Raw genomic sequence first — 13,171 nt, forward strand, 5'->3', positions numbered from 1 at the left:
TGCTAGCACAACAGGTTGATTATAGTCAAAACTAATTTAACTGTACATTTTAAAATAACTAAAAGAGTATAATTGGGTTGTTTGTAACACAAAGGATAAATGCTTGAGGTGACAGATACCCTATTTACCCATATTATTATGTACTACATGCCTGTACCAAAGTATCTTATATAATCCATAAATATATACACCTACTATGCACCTACAAAAATGAAGAATTTTTTTTTAAAGAACAAACTACTGAACTACACAAGAACATGGATGAACCATGTTGAACCATGACTCAGCAATCCACTCCTAGTTATAGACCAACAGTATATACCTTGGTGTTTAAATGTGCACCAAAATACCATATAGGAATGTTCAGAGCAACATTATCAATAGCCAAAACCCAGAAAGGACCCAAATGAGCTTCAACAACAGAATGAATAAACAATGGTATAGTCATTTAATAAAAATGTATTAAAAGAAATCTAGAAAACAATCCCATTTACAATAGCCACCAAAAAATAAAATACTTAGGAATAAATTTAATCAAGGAGGTAAAAGACTCGCACACTGAAAACTATAAAACATTTATGAAAAAATTGAAGACACAGATCAATGGAAAGATAGCTGTGTTCATGAATTGAAAGAATTAATATTGTTACAATGTTCATCCTACCCAAAGTGATCTACAGATTCAACACAATCTTTATCAAAATTGCAATGTCATTTTTCACAAAAACATTTTTTAAATCCTCAAATTCACATGGAACTACAAAATACTACAAATAGCCAAGGCAATCATGGACAAAAAGAAGAAATCTGGAGGCCTCATACTACCTGATGTCAAATTATACTTTAAAGCTACAGTAATGAAAACAGCATGATACTGGCATAAAAATAGGCACATCAACCAATGGATGGGAATAGAGAGCCCAGAAATGAACGCATGCACATATTGTCAATTGATTTTCAACAAAAATGCCATACACAATGGGAAAGGGATAGTCCCTTCAATAAATGGTACTGGAAAAACTGGATATATCTACATGCAGAAGAATGAAATTGGACCTTTATCTCACACCATATACAAAAATAAATGCAAAATGGATTAAAGATTTAAACATAAGACTTCAAACTAAAACTACTAGAAGAAAACATAGGGGAAACCTACACTTTGACATTGGTCTGGGCAACAATGTTTTGGGATTTGACTGCAATAGCACAGGCAACAAAACTAAAAATAGACAAATAGGATTACATTGAACCAAAAAGCTTCTGCAAAGCAAACAATTAACTCTGACAAGACAACCTACAGATTGGGAGAAGATATTTGCAAGCCATACATCTGTTAAGGGGTTAACATCCAAAACATATAAGGAAGACTCAATACCAAAAACATCAATAATCCAGTTTAAAAACTGAACAAGAGATCTGAATAGACATTTCTCAAAAGAGACATACAAATGTCTAGCAGATATATTTAAGAATGCTCAACACCACTAATCATCCAAAAAATGCAAATCAAAACCACAATGCGATATTCCCTCACACCTGTCAGAATGGCTACTATTTAAAAAAAAAAAAAAAAAAGACAAAAGGTAACAAGTTGGTGAGGATGTGGAAAAACAGGAACCCCTGTACACTGTTGGTAGGAATGTAAATTAGTATAACCATTATAGAAAACAGGATGGAGGTTCCTCAAAAAACTAAAAATAGAACTATCATATGATCCAGCAATCCCACTTCTGGGTATTTACCCAAAAGAAAGGAAATCAGCTTGTCAAAGAGATGTACACTCCCATGTTCATTGCAGCAATATGCACAATAGTCAAGCTATGGAATGAGCCTAAGTGTCCATCAACAGATGAAGTGATAAGGAAAAATGTGGTATAGATACACAATAGAACACTATTCATACTTTAAAAAGAAGGAAATTTTGAACCGGGTATGGTTCAAAATTTATAGGCTTGTGCCTATACTACCAGCGACTGGGGAGGCTAAAGCTGGAGGATTACTTGAGGCCAGGAGTTAGACTAGCCTGGGTGACAGAGCAAGCACTGGTCTCTTAATAATAAATAGAAGGAGGAGGAAGAGAAGAAGGAGGAGGAGGAAGAGAAGGAGGAGGAGGAAGAGGAGAAAGAGGAGCAGGAGGAAATAATTCTGGCATTTGCAATAACATGGATGGAATTAAAGAACATTATTCTAGGTGAAATAAGCTCAGCACAGAAAGACACCACGTATTCTCACTTATAGAGGCTGGAGGTGGGGACAATGGGAAAATGATAGTCAAAGGATACAAAGTCTCAGACAGGAAAACTAAGTGTTGGGTTTTTTTTGAGATTTACTGCACAGCATGGTGAATATAGTCAATAATAAAGTATTGTGCATTTCAAAACCACTGAGGGCAAATTTCAAACGTTCTCACCACAAAAAAAAAAATAAGTATGTGAGTCAATAAATGTTCAAATTGCCTTAATGTGATTATTACATTTTGTATTCATACATCACAGCCACTCTGTATTCCATAAATACATACAGTTATAAATTGCCAATTTACAACACCATTTTTAAAAATTTTTAAATGAAGTGGAAACTGTTAGATGTAAAAATATGAATGAACCTCACAGCACAGGGTTGATAGAAGCCTCTGGATGAATCTATTCATATAAAGTTCACAAACAAGTAAAACTAATATATGGCAATCGAAGTTCAACTAGTGATTCTAACTAGGAAAAGGTACAAGGGAGGATTCTGGGGTGCTGTGGGTGTCTTCCACATTGATCTGGGTAGTGATTCCATTATGGCGGGTATTTTTAAGTCATAAGCTCTACACTTAAGATGTTTGCACTTTATACTGTGCATGACGTATCGCAACAACAAAAGTAAAATGCAAAAAATATATAGATATTTTTACATTACTGTTTTAGCCCTACATAAAATATTCCAGGGAATATTAGAAGAGCACAGGGGTCCTTATTCTGTAGAGACTTCGGATGTAGTTACAGAGCTAAAGCTACCATACATACATTAGATAAAAATTAATACAAAGTGTGTTTTAGGATTGCCTTAGTAAATTACCACAAACTCGGTAGCTTAAAATAAGAGATTTCTTCTTCCACAGCTGTGTAGGCTAGAAGTTCAAAATAAAGGTCTTAACAGGTCTGCACTCCTCTCAAAGGCTCTAGGAGAATATCCTTCCTTGCCTCCTCCAGGGTGGCTCCTGGCATTCCTGGGCTTGTAGCAGCATCACTCCAATTCCTGCCTCTGTCTTCACATGGGCTTCTTCCCAAGACACATGTCTCTCTGTGTCTTGTCCTCTTATTTCCTCTTCTCATCAGGACACCAGTCATTGGATTTAGGGCTCACCCTAATGCCAAATGACCTCATGTAAACTCGTTATATCTGCCAAGACCCTATCTACAAATAAAATCACATTCTAAAGTTCTGGGTAGACATGAATCTTGAGGGGTATGCTACTCAATCTCCTACACAAAGCAATTTTAAATCTAAATAAAGTAGGGCCCAGTGGCTCACGCCTGTAATCCCAACACTTTGGGAGGCCAAGGCGGGCAGATCACCTGAGGTCAGGAGTTCCAGACCAGCCTGGCCAACATGGTGAAACTCCGTCTCTACTAAAAATACAAAAATTAGCCAGGCATCGTGGCGCATGCCTGTAATCTCAGCTACTCAGGAGGCTGAGGCAAGAGAATCACTTGAACCTGGGAGCCAGAGGTGGCAGTGAGCCGAGATCGTGCCACTGCATTCCTACCTGGCAGCCTAGACAACAGAGCAAGACTCCATCATAGATAAATAAAGAAAGAAATTTAAATTAAGTGCTGAATTGTTTGACCATAGAAATTCAGAGAAAGATGTGATCATTGCAATCTAAAAAAGTTAGAAACAATGTCATGGCCGGGCGCGGTGGCTCAAGCCTGTAATCCCAGCACTTTGGGAGGCCGAGACGGGTGGATCACGAGGTCAGGAGATCGAGACCATCCTGGCTAACACAGTGAAACCCCGTCTCTACTAAAAAATACAAGAAAACTAGCCAGGCGAGGTGGCGGGCGCCTGTAGTCCCAGCTACTCGGGAGGCTGAGGCAGGAGAATGGCCTGAACCCGGGAGGCGGAGCTTGCAGCGAGCTGAGATCCGGCCACTGCACTCCAGCAAGGGGGACAGAGTGAGACTCCGTCTCAAAAAAAAAAAAAAAAAGAAAAGAAAAGAAACAATGTCATGAGAACGTTAGCCCTTGAATCCTGCTATGGAATCAGCAGATTCAGGTGAGCTGCAGCACAGCGCAGTGCGGCAGTGGAAGGAAAGCAACACAGAGGCAGGTCTGAGTGACAGGGAGTCCTGGCTGAGGAAGGGAAGAAAATAAGATTGAAGAAATAGAGTGAGCCAAGTTATGAGAGTCCTTGAAAGCCTGGCAGATGAATTTAGACTTGGTCCAATAGGAAGTAGGAAATGCCTGTAAATTCTTGAGCAGGGAAGTGACATGGTGACAGCAGTGTTTCAGGAAGATTATGTTGGTGACAGTCCGCTGGATGGATTGGAGGCAAAAGGGACTGAAGGCTAATGTATTTTGTCTTTCCTGTGCTGGATGAATATAGGGTAGCAAGAGATATGTAGTTTGATTTTAAAAAAGAAAATTCACCACGGCAAAGACGCTCCTAAATCTTGATAAACTTTCTGATCTCATTCTCAAATGGAAAAGTAGACCAAGTGGCATTATGTTTGAAAAGCTAGTTGCTCCTCAGTTTGAAATTCCTGTTTGGAGAAGAGGCAAGAGCTTACCATGGTTTCAGCATCAGAATCACCTGAGAGTCTGTTAGAAACACAGACCCTCAGGCCCTATCCTAGACCTATGGAATCAGAATCTACATTTTTACCAAGATCCCCAGAAGATTCATGTGCCTTACACTTCATATTATAGTGAGAGGTGCATCGCCATGGTAAATGTCTGTTGAACTTCTGTAGTTTGTGAAAGAATGTGGATATATAACTGTTGAAACTGTTAACTTGAAAAAACAATTATGAACCTTGTGCCTCTTGTAACGAGACTGTCACATCAAGACACTCACCAGTCCCAGAGCTGTGGTGCCTGTTCACCCACTTACCCGTCTCATGGGGAACAACTGTTAGATGGATGAAATACAGACATCTGGTTGCCTCGTGAAATGTGTCACTTAGTACATGCAGCTGAAATTGAGACATCTGTCTCCCCACCATTCTATGGACTCTTGCTCTAAAGTGACACTTTTTTGTCATTTGAAATACATCTTCATACTGCAGTGGCTTCACTTCCTTGCTATGCAAGTATGAGAGAGAAGGGCATCAGATTGCTGCAGATAATGAAAAGCAGAAAATTCACCTGTCCAGAGCCATGGCAGGACCACTTGCCTTGGGAACATGGTTCCAACCCAGCTGAGCAACTTTCTCCTCCGGCATTCCACTCCCAACTGCAAGTGTCAGTGGTTACCCCAGCACATCAACAGAGTGAAAAATATTTGGCAACTATGCCCTCCGTGTCACAGGTTGCTAGAAAAAACTGAGTTTGTAAGGCCATACATTGGAGCAATGCTTTGCAAACTTTAACATGCATCCATATTATCTGGGGATCTTGTGAAAACACAGATTCTGAATCAGTAGGTCCAAAGTGAGGGCTGAGATCCTGCATTCCCAACAGGCTTGCAGGTGATACTGATGCTGATGCCCGAGGACCACACTCTAAGTAACAAGGCCAGTTGCTTGGCAAGGTTACATCAAGCAAGTAGAGAAAGTGATAGTAAAGTGAAATCATGGTAGAAATATCCCTGCAGATAAGAAGCAATAAAGTCAAAGATAAGAGGTACATGACCAGACTGGAAAAGAAGAATAGAAAAGGTAGTAAAAAGAAAGCTGATTTAAAAAAAAAAAAAAAAAAAAGAATTAAAGATGAAAACATAAAAAGAGTTTTATAAATATTAGAGCTGGGCTAGTCTAGTAACCTTGAATTTGGTTAACAATACTTCTACCAGAGACATTTGCAGCTAGCTATGCTTGGTGGGGATTTTCAAGTCCCTAGGCCAGCAGGATGATAGGAAAAAAATATTGACTCTGGCAGACAAGATCTTTCTCGCTGATCCTGGACATCTGGTCACTAAATCTTTCAGAAGGGCAGATTAGAGATGGTGAATTGAAAACCCCTCCAGCAGAGGCACCGATAGTGATTTTTAAATGAGTATGGAAGCCAGCCAATCTCTTGCCACAGGATCTGCAAAACTACATTACATATTCAGTGTTACAGTAGAAATGAAAGAAAAAAAAATTACCAGATCGTATTTTTTCAACACCCTGAAGGGGTTACAAGGGCGGTAAAAAGTAAAATGAGGACAATTATTCACCCAAAATGCATCATGACTCAAACAGGTCAAGCAATCTTTAGTAAGGTAACTTCCATATCACATTAGGAAATCTGTGCCATAAGCTTAACATTGAAAACAAGTCCTGCATATCTTGATGATGTTGCTCATGGGATAATGACTTTCCAAGCTGAACATTTCACAGTCAGCCAACTTTATACTTAGTTCATGTGTATACCTTCATCAGGAACCAAGGGCAGGCCTGAACTCCATTCACAATTTGTCTTTCTGTAATAATATTGAAAAATTAAAGAAAAAAGGTTGGGGGAAGACAAGACAACATAAAGATCAAAGAACGGTCAGTCAACCCAGAGAAATCACCCAATGCCATCATCCCAACACCTGATGCTGTCACTAACAGGGGAAGCAGGTGACGAAATTTAATTAGTAACAGAATACAAGCTGTGGGTAAAACCTATTTTCCAATGGGAATGAGCTCTACTTAAATTGAATGCTGAAATGAAGTTACATACTTTCTTATATATTCTGATGTTGCCTTCTCTGATTCAACTCGAAGGCTGAATACAGGCCTTGGCCTATTTTCTCTGAAGGAGCAGAGTACAACATGATCCTGGGTTTGTCTTCCTGATCCTGCTCCTGTGCCACCCAATGGTGGGGACTCACTGCCTGAGTCTGCTGAGAGGGTGGCCCTGCTCCCCTCCACCTCACTCCTACTCATCACCTCTGACGTTGGACCTTTATGGTGAAGATAAACAAGAAGATGAGCCATAAACTATATCCTCTCTTTCCCTCCTACTTTGTACCCCAGTAGAGGCAGCATGTGAGACAACCAGGGCATTCTGACCACCCAATCTCATGGCACACTCATAACTCAGTCCTTGATTCATATATAAAACTGATCAGTAGGCATGGCCTCAAAATCCAAAATAATAATAATAATATACAGTGGATTCTACCATGGCAAGTAGGAAGCATCAAGAAGTGAAGCTGCGGTAGAAGGGTGTGGAGAGTGAGCACGAGCCCTGTGATGTGGCCTGAGGGTCTCGGTTCTGCTGCTGAGCAGCTTTGACAAAAGTGCACAGTATACTACTTCTCGGAGCTTCTGTTTTCTCATCTGAGAATAGAGATAATAATGCGGATATCGCAAGCATTTGAGGATCAGGTGACTGCATTTGAAAACGGCTGATGCTTGACCACTTGCCGTACGACGTTTTTAAAAGGAGTCTGGTGCAGGAAACAAAACTGGACAGGTGTTTACAATTGACAAGTGTTCACTTGCCATTTCTGTTTAAAAAGTCATCTTCGTCTTGAGATTTTCTCCTTTAACAGACAAAAATGTCCATAACTTTTCTCTGATGTTCTACATGCCTTTGAGACTATTCTTAATTATTTAGGCCCTTATAACTAAGGCCATTGTATTTTTTCTTAGATCTTTTAACATTTTCTGTTTGAGAATTTATCAACCTTAGGATTTCTATGAACATGTTTGATGGAGTAAATTAACGATTCTTGTCAGAGGTTAGATGTCCTCTTATCTAGTATATGAATTAAACTCTACTTGTAAAATGATGAGATTTTCTTTCTTATTATTACTCAAAAACAGAACAATTCTTCCTTCTTTCCCTGCCATACCCTCACAGACGGTGAATCCCAGTTCCTCCACCTCCTCCCAAGCACCGAGACAGCTCTGAACAGATTGTGAAGCCTGCTTTGGGGAAGGAAACCAGCAAGCCCCAGCCTTGTGGCTTAAGCAGGGATTCAGGCACTCGTGCAGGAGGCCATGATTGCCAGCAAAGCACCAGGCACGCTGCTGGTGGCTCTGCGACAGAAGCGACACAGCACGCCTCCAGCGTCCAACACGTGGCATTCCCTCAGGCCGGCCTGCTTGCCCCCACACCCCTCATCCTCCGTCCCCATCTGGTCGCTCTTCACAACAGCTCTGCTGACTTCATGCTCAATGTCTTGGGCCTTCCTGCTGTGGGCCATGGGACCTTATTTAGAGCCATTTCTTCCCACCAAGGAGTTAATCATATGTGTTTTCAACAACACAACCATCTGGGCATCTGACACCAGTCACCAAGTAATTAGTGGGAAATGTTGCAACATAGCCAGGGATATTTAATAAATATTTCTTGAATGAATTAAGGAGGCTCAGCAACTCCACATTTGCTCACACCAGAAGAGTATAATGGAGAAGCTTCTTGTACTTCTCTGGGCCCCTCCTAAGTACCTTTAGAGGGCTCCGTTCCTCTGACCACACTAGAAAAGTTCTATATAGTAACCCTAGTGTCCTGTCCTTGGGGGACTAATCTCAATCTCCCCACTCCTCCTCAGAAATCTCATCCCTTATCTCTGCTCAAAGCACCATTTGCATTTCAATAATTGCCAATATCTATTTCTAGCTCACAGCACTTCCCCCAGCAGACCTGGAAATCAAACTTTCTAATGGTCACTCCCATCAGATATCCACAGGCACCTCAAACTTAGCATATCCAACACTGAATTCTTTTTTTTTTTTTTTAGAGTCAGGTTCTCATTCTGTCACCCAGGCTGGAGTGCAGTGGTGCAATCATAGCTCACTTCAGCCTCGAACTCCTAGGCTCAAGTGATCCTCCTGCTTCAGCCTCCCCAGTAGCTGGAGTTAAAGGCATGCACCAACACACCCAGCTAATTTCTTTTTATGTTTTAAAGACAGGGTCTCACTGTGTTGCCCAGGCTGGTGAATTCATTATTTGATCCCTGATGTGTTCTTCTACCTTAATGTTCTGTCTCAGTTGGTGGCCTCACCATCCACCCTGAAAATCCTGGGAATAGTCCTCAACTTCTCTATCTCCTGCCTCCACTCCCATGCAATCAGTTTCCAAGTTCTGTTGGTTTTACTTGCTAAGTCTTATTTGACTCTGTCCTTTCTCTTCCCTTCCAGTTTCCCCAGTTCTGCCTCTGGTCCTCATCCTCTCTAGTCTGGAGTGTTGCATTAACCCCTAACTAGTCTTCCTGGCTTCTTCCTTCAAGTCCCACAGAGAAGTAAGAGTAAGTTTGTGAGTTACATAAACACAGACCTGATTCTATCAGTCCTTTGTTTGAAAATCATCAAATAGCTCCTTTTCAATTAACTGTAAAGCTCACAGCAGGGGTTTATGGTTATATACAACATAACTTCCTGGTTACACACAACATAACTCCCTAAACTATCAGTTTTTCTCAAAGACTTGGATGGGCAAACTTCATTTTTATTAAAAAACAAACAAACAAACAAACAAAAACCACCATTGTATAACAGAATACAATGCAGAATTTGCACTAAGTTTAATTATAACATTTGGAAACTGAAAGTCCAATGCCTTAATGGCCCATACCTATGAGAGCATAACCTCAACCCCTCCCTCCTCCCCCTCCTTCCCCCAATAAGTCCTATTTGTGATTTCTTGTCATTCCCAAGGGATGTCTCCCATGTGTTCCATAGCAGCCAGGAGTTTCACACACTTCATTTTCTATGGTAGTCCCAGAGTCTAGAATAAGATTTGGCACACAGTAGGCACTCAATAAATATTTATTGAGTACATAAATGAAGCCACAACCAATCTGCCAGCTGACATCACCATGAGGCTAGATGTGCTTTCTCTTCGGCTCTGTGATATGGTTTGGGTTTCATCCCCTCCAAATGTCATGTTGAATTGTCATCCCCAGTGTTGGAGGTGGGGCCTGGCGGGAAGTGTTTGGGTCATGGGAGGGGATCCCTCATGAACATTTTGGTGCTGTCCTTGCAGTAATGAGTGAGTTCTTGCTCTGAGTTCACACTGGTTGTTAAAAAGAGTATGGTACCACCCCCCGCCCCCGCGTCTTGCTCCCTCTCTCACCATGTGAGATGTCTGTTCCCGCTTCACCTTCCATCATGAGTGAAAGCTCCCTGAGGCTTCATGAGAAGCTGAGCAGATGCTGGGCGCCATGCTTCCTGTACAGCCTGCAGAACCATAAGTCAATTAAACTTCTTTTCTTTATAAATTACCCAGCCTCAGGTGTTTCTTTATAGCAATGCAAAAACAAACTAACACATGCTGTTTCCCACTTTTCCACCTCTGCAGCCTGCTCAGCCACTCAGAGAAACATCCTAGCTGCCACCCAGCATCGAGGTTACACCATTGTCCATGCCAAAGGACGTGACAGAATAAAGCTGGATTTATGCAGATGCAGAAAAATGGTCACCTAAGCTCTAAAACAGATCTGTTTGTGCCTACAGTCCCAAACACCCTTGGGATCTCACCAGTTCCTGGCTAACTCTCTTTATAGGCAGCTCAGAGTCAATCCACAGGATCCTGTAGACCCCATACCAAATGTCATCTCTCCACAACCTGTTATAAAGTAATGACAGCCACACATAACAATGGCAACAAACATCCTGAAGGAAGCTGTAAACCAAACATGCCTACTATGAGTATAAAACTAAAAAGAAATTCCATGATTTGGGCAAGCACTTCCGCAATTTGGAGAGTTTCTCTGGAAAACTACTCGGCCTCTAGACCTCAAGCTTAAGTGTTCCCTCTTTAAGGAAGCATCTGATCCTTTACATTCCCATCCAAAACTACCCATTCCCTCAAAAACTAGTGCCTACTTCTGCTACCACAGGGTGCAGCCTCGAGTTTGTGGGGCCTGAACCTAGTACAATTTTCAAGACCCTCTTTAAGCAAAAGAATACAAAATTACAAATATAAAATTAGAATGCCAAGATAATATTATTTATAAAGGGAAAAATTAATACAAATTTTCAAAATCTGAAAAATATACTACCTATCCAAAATATAGAAAAAAACACACCATATTTCATTAATTAATGACCTGATTTCTCTAGAATACCTTTCCTACCTGTTTTCCTACTTGTTGGTTGCATACTCTTTATCATCTCTTCAACAATAATTTTGTAATATTACTTTCCATAGAGAGAGGAGAAATAGAATTCGGTCTTTCCTATGCTACAGTTGATCAGAATTTTTTTATTATTGATAGCTGGGCTTTGTAAAACATGCTACTTTATACACAGACAAAATCTCTGTATTGGTACACACACAGAATTTCTGATAAATTCTACTTCACATGATTCTTATCAAAAATACATGGTTGTCATTATGTATGAAAGATCTCCCATTAAAACTGAAGATAAATGAGAATCAAAGCCTTTGCTTACCGTTTTACACATTGAATGATGGGAAGAATTTTCCAAGGATGAACTTCTGGCTCCATACATGTTCAATCTTGTTTTGTCTCCACCCACTTTCTTTTTGAGCTAGGAGTGTGGAATATATTCACGTCAGGTTACAAACTCGCCCTGCACTGTCATGTCCCATTGCCAGGTGAGTTGGCACAATGATCAATGCAAGAATTCCTAGAAGACATTTCTAACCCAAGATGATTAACAATAGCTTCAATATACATGGAAGCAACTGAAAAACACATAAACATATCCCACTAAGTCCAAACAAAATGCATCCTCAACTCAATTCCCCTTACTGAAATCCCAAAAACGCCCACTGCTACTCTTATGTTATTTAACATAAGCAGAAGTGAGATTCATGGGAAGTCAGAGTAGAGAGAAAGCGTGCTCTTACCTGAGTGTGATTAAAACAGCTAACATTTGCATATTTTACAAAAACATATGACCATGTGAACACTTTGCCAGGGCCTTGGAATAGGCCCAGGGAGTGAGAGTTCTGAAGCTTAAGCTTCATTAACTTCATAGAAAAATCCATTTCTAATCACTGCATTTACCAGATTGCATATTAATTAATTAATGATGATAGCTGGGAAATGGTGGTTAATGAAAAGGAAGAAGGCAGGCAGATCTCGCAGAAACTGCAGGATTTTGAATGAATAGAGACTATTCATTTCAAGACTGCAATTTCAAGACACATAGTGTTGTGGATGCTGGGGGGGAGCAATAGGATGTGCAGGAGGAGATGCAGAAGCCCCTGGAGGAGATGTTGAAGACCCTGCAGCAGATGGGGGAAGTCGTGGGTTTAATTCAGGGCAAGGTGCAGTGAGGATGCTGACTGGGAAGGCACTGAGCATGACTCCTGATTGTGTCTCTAAGGCTAAGGAGTTTCTACCAAAGGCTATGAAGTTGGAGCCTGAGCTGGTGGAAGCCTGAAACCAGCTGGGTGAGGAGTACTGGAGAAAAGGGGGTATTGCAGCTGCAAGCATAATGTCTCCCTGCAAAACCTATCAACAGTGCTTCACCAGCTGTGGACTAACACTGGAGATGAACATGTTTATGGGCAGCGACCAATAGGCTAAATTGGCTGTGAAGGTGAACGTGCACCATGGCCGTTCCTAGCATATTCTGGAGAATGCATACTTTTCTCTTCACTTCAATATCAGTCAGAATCCTAAGGTGTTCCAGAAAGCCTCTGCCTAGGTCCAAGCAGAGAAGGTTGACAGGACAGCTTCCAGTGATTCTGACCTTCATCAAAATAGAGTGATGTTACAGAAACATGAATGAGTAATGAGAAGATCCTGGGGACTTCCCTTGAACTGCAACACTGGACCCTGCCTGGCCAGAGCCCTGGCAACAAGAGCAACTCCTGGAATCCCTGGAGAGAGGAGCCAACCTCCTTGATAGCAAGGGAAGGATGAAGAACAAAAAGCTACAGAGCTAAGAAGCTTGCACTCAGCCCATTTAGGCCCTTGTGGTGATGGGTGCTGCCCAGTCAGCCTCTGGACAGAAGATGACCCCAGAGCTCAAGCTACTGAGCATGCTACATTGTGTCTTAGTCCGTTCAGGTTGCTATAACAAAATACCTTAGACAGTTTTGGAGACTGGGAAGGCTAAGAT

The 13,171-nt window shown here is 41.1% G+C and overlaps 1 long non-coding RNA gene across 1 annotated transcript; it reads right to left on the minus strand.

Moving 5' to 3' along the window:
• Window positions 1–9,019: 9,019 nt before the first annotated feature.
• Window positions 9,020–11,834, minus strand: LOC141408047 (uncharacterized). The gene is made up of 2 exons (XR_012420136.1): window positions 11,528–11,834; window positions 9,020–10,309 (listed from the first exon to the last, which is right to left on the minus strand). It is a non-coding gene; the product is annotated as an uncharacterized lncRNA (long non-coding RNA).
• Between the last annotated feature and the right edge of the window lie 1,337 nt (window positions 11,835–13,171).

Source organism: Macaca fascicularis, chromosome 11, assembly GCF_037993035.2.
Source record: "Macaca fascicularis isolate 582-1 chromosome 11, T2T-MFA8v1.1".
NCBI lineage: Eukaryota > Metazoa > Chordata > Mammalia > Primates > Cercopithecidae > Macaca > Macaca fascicularis.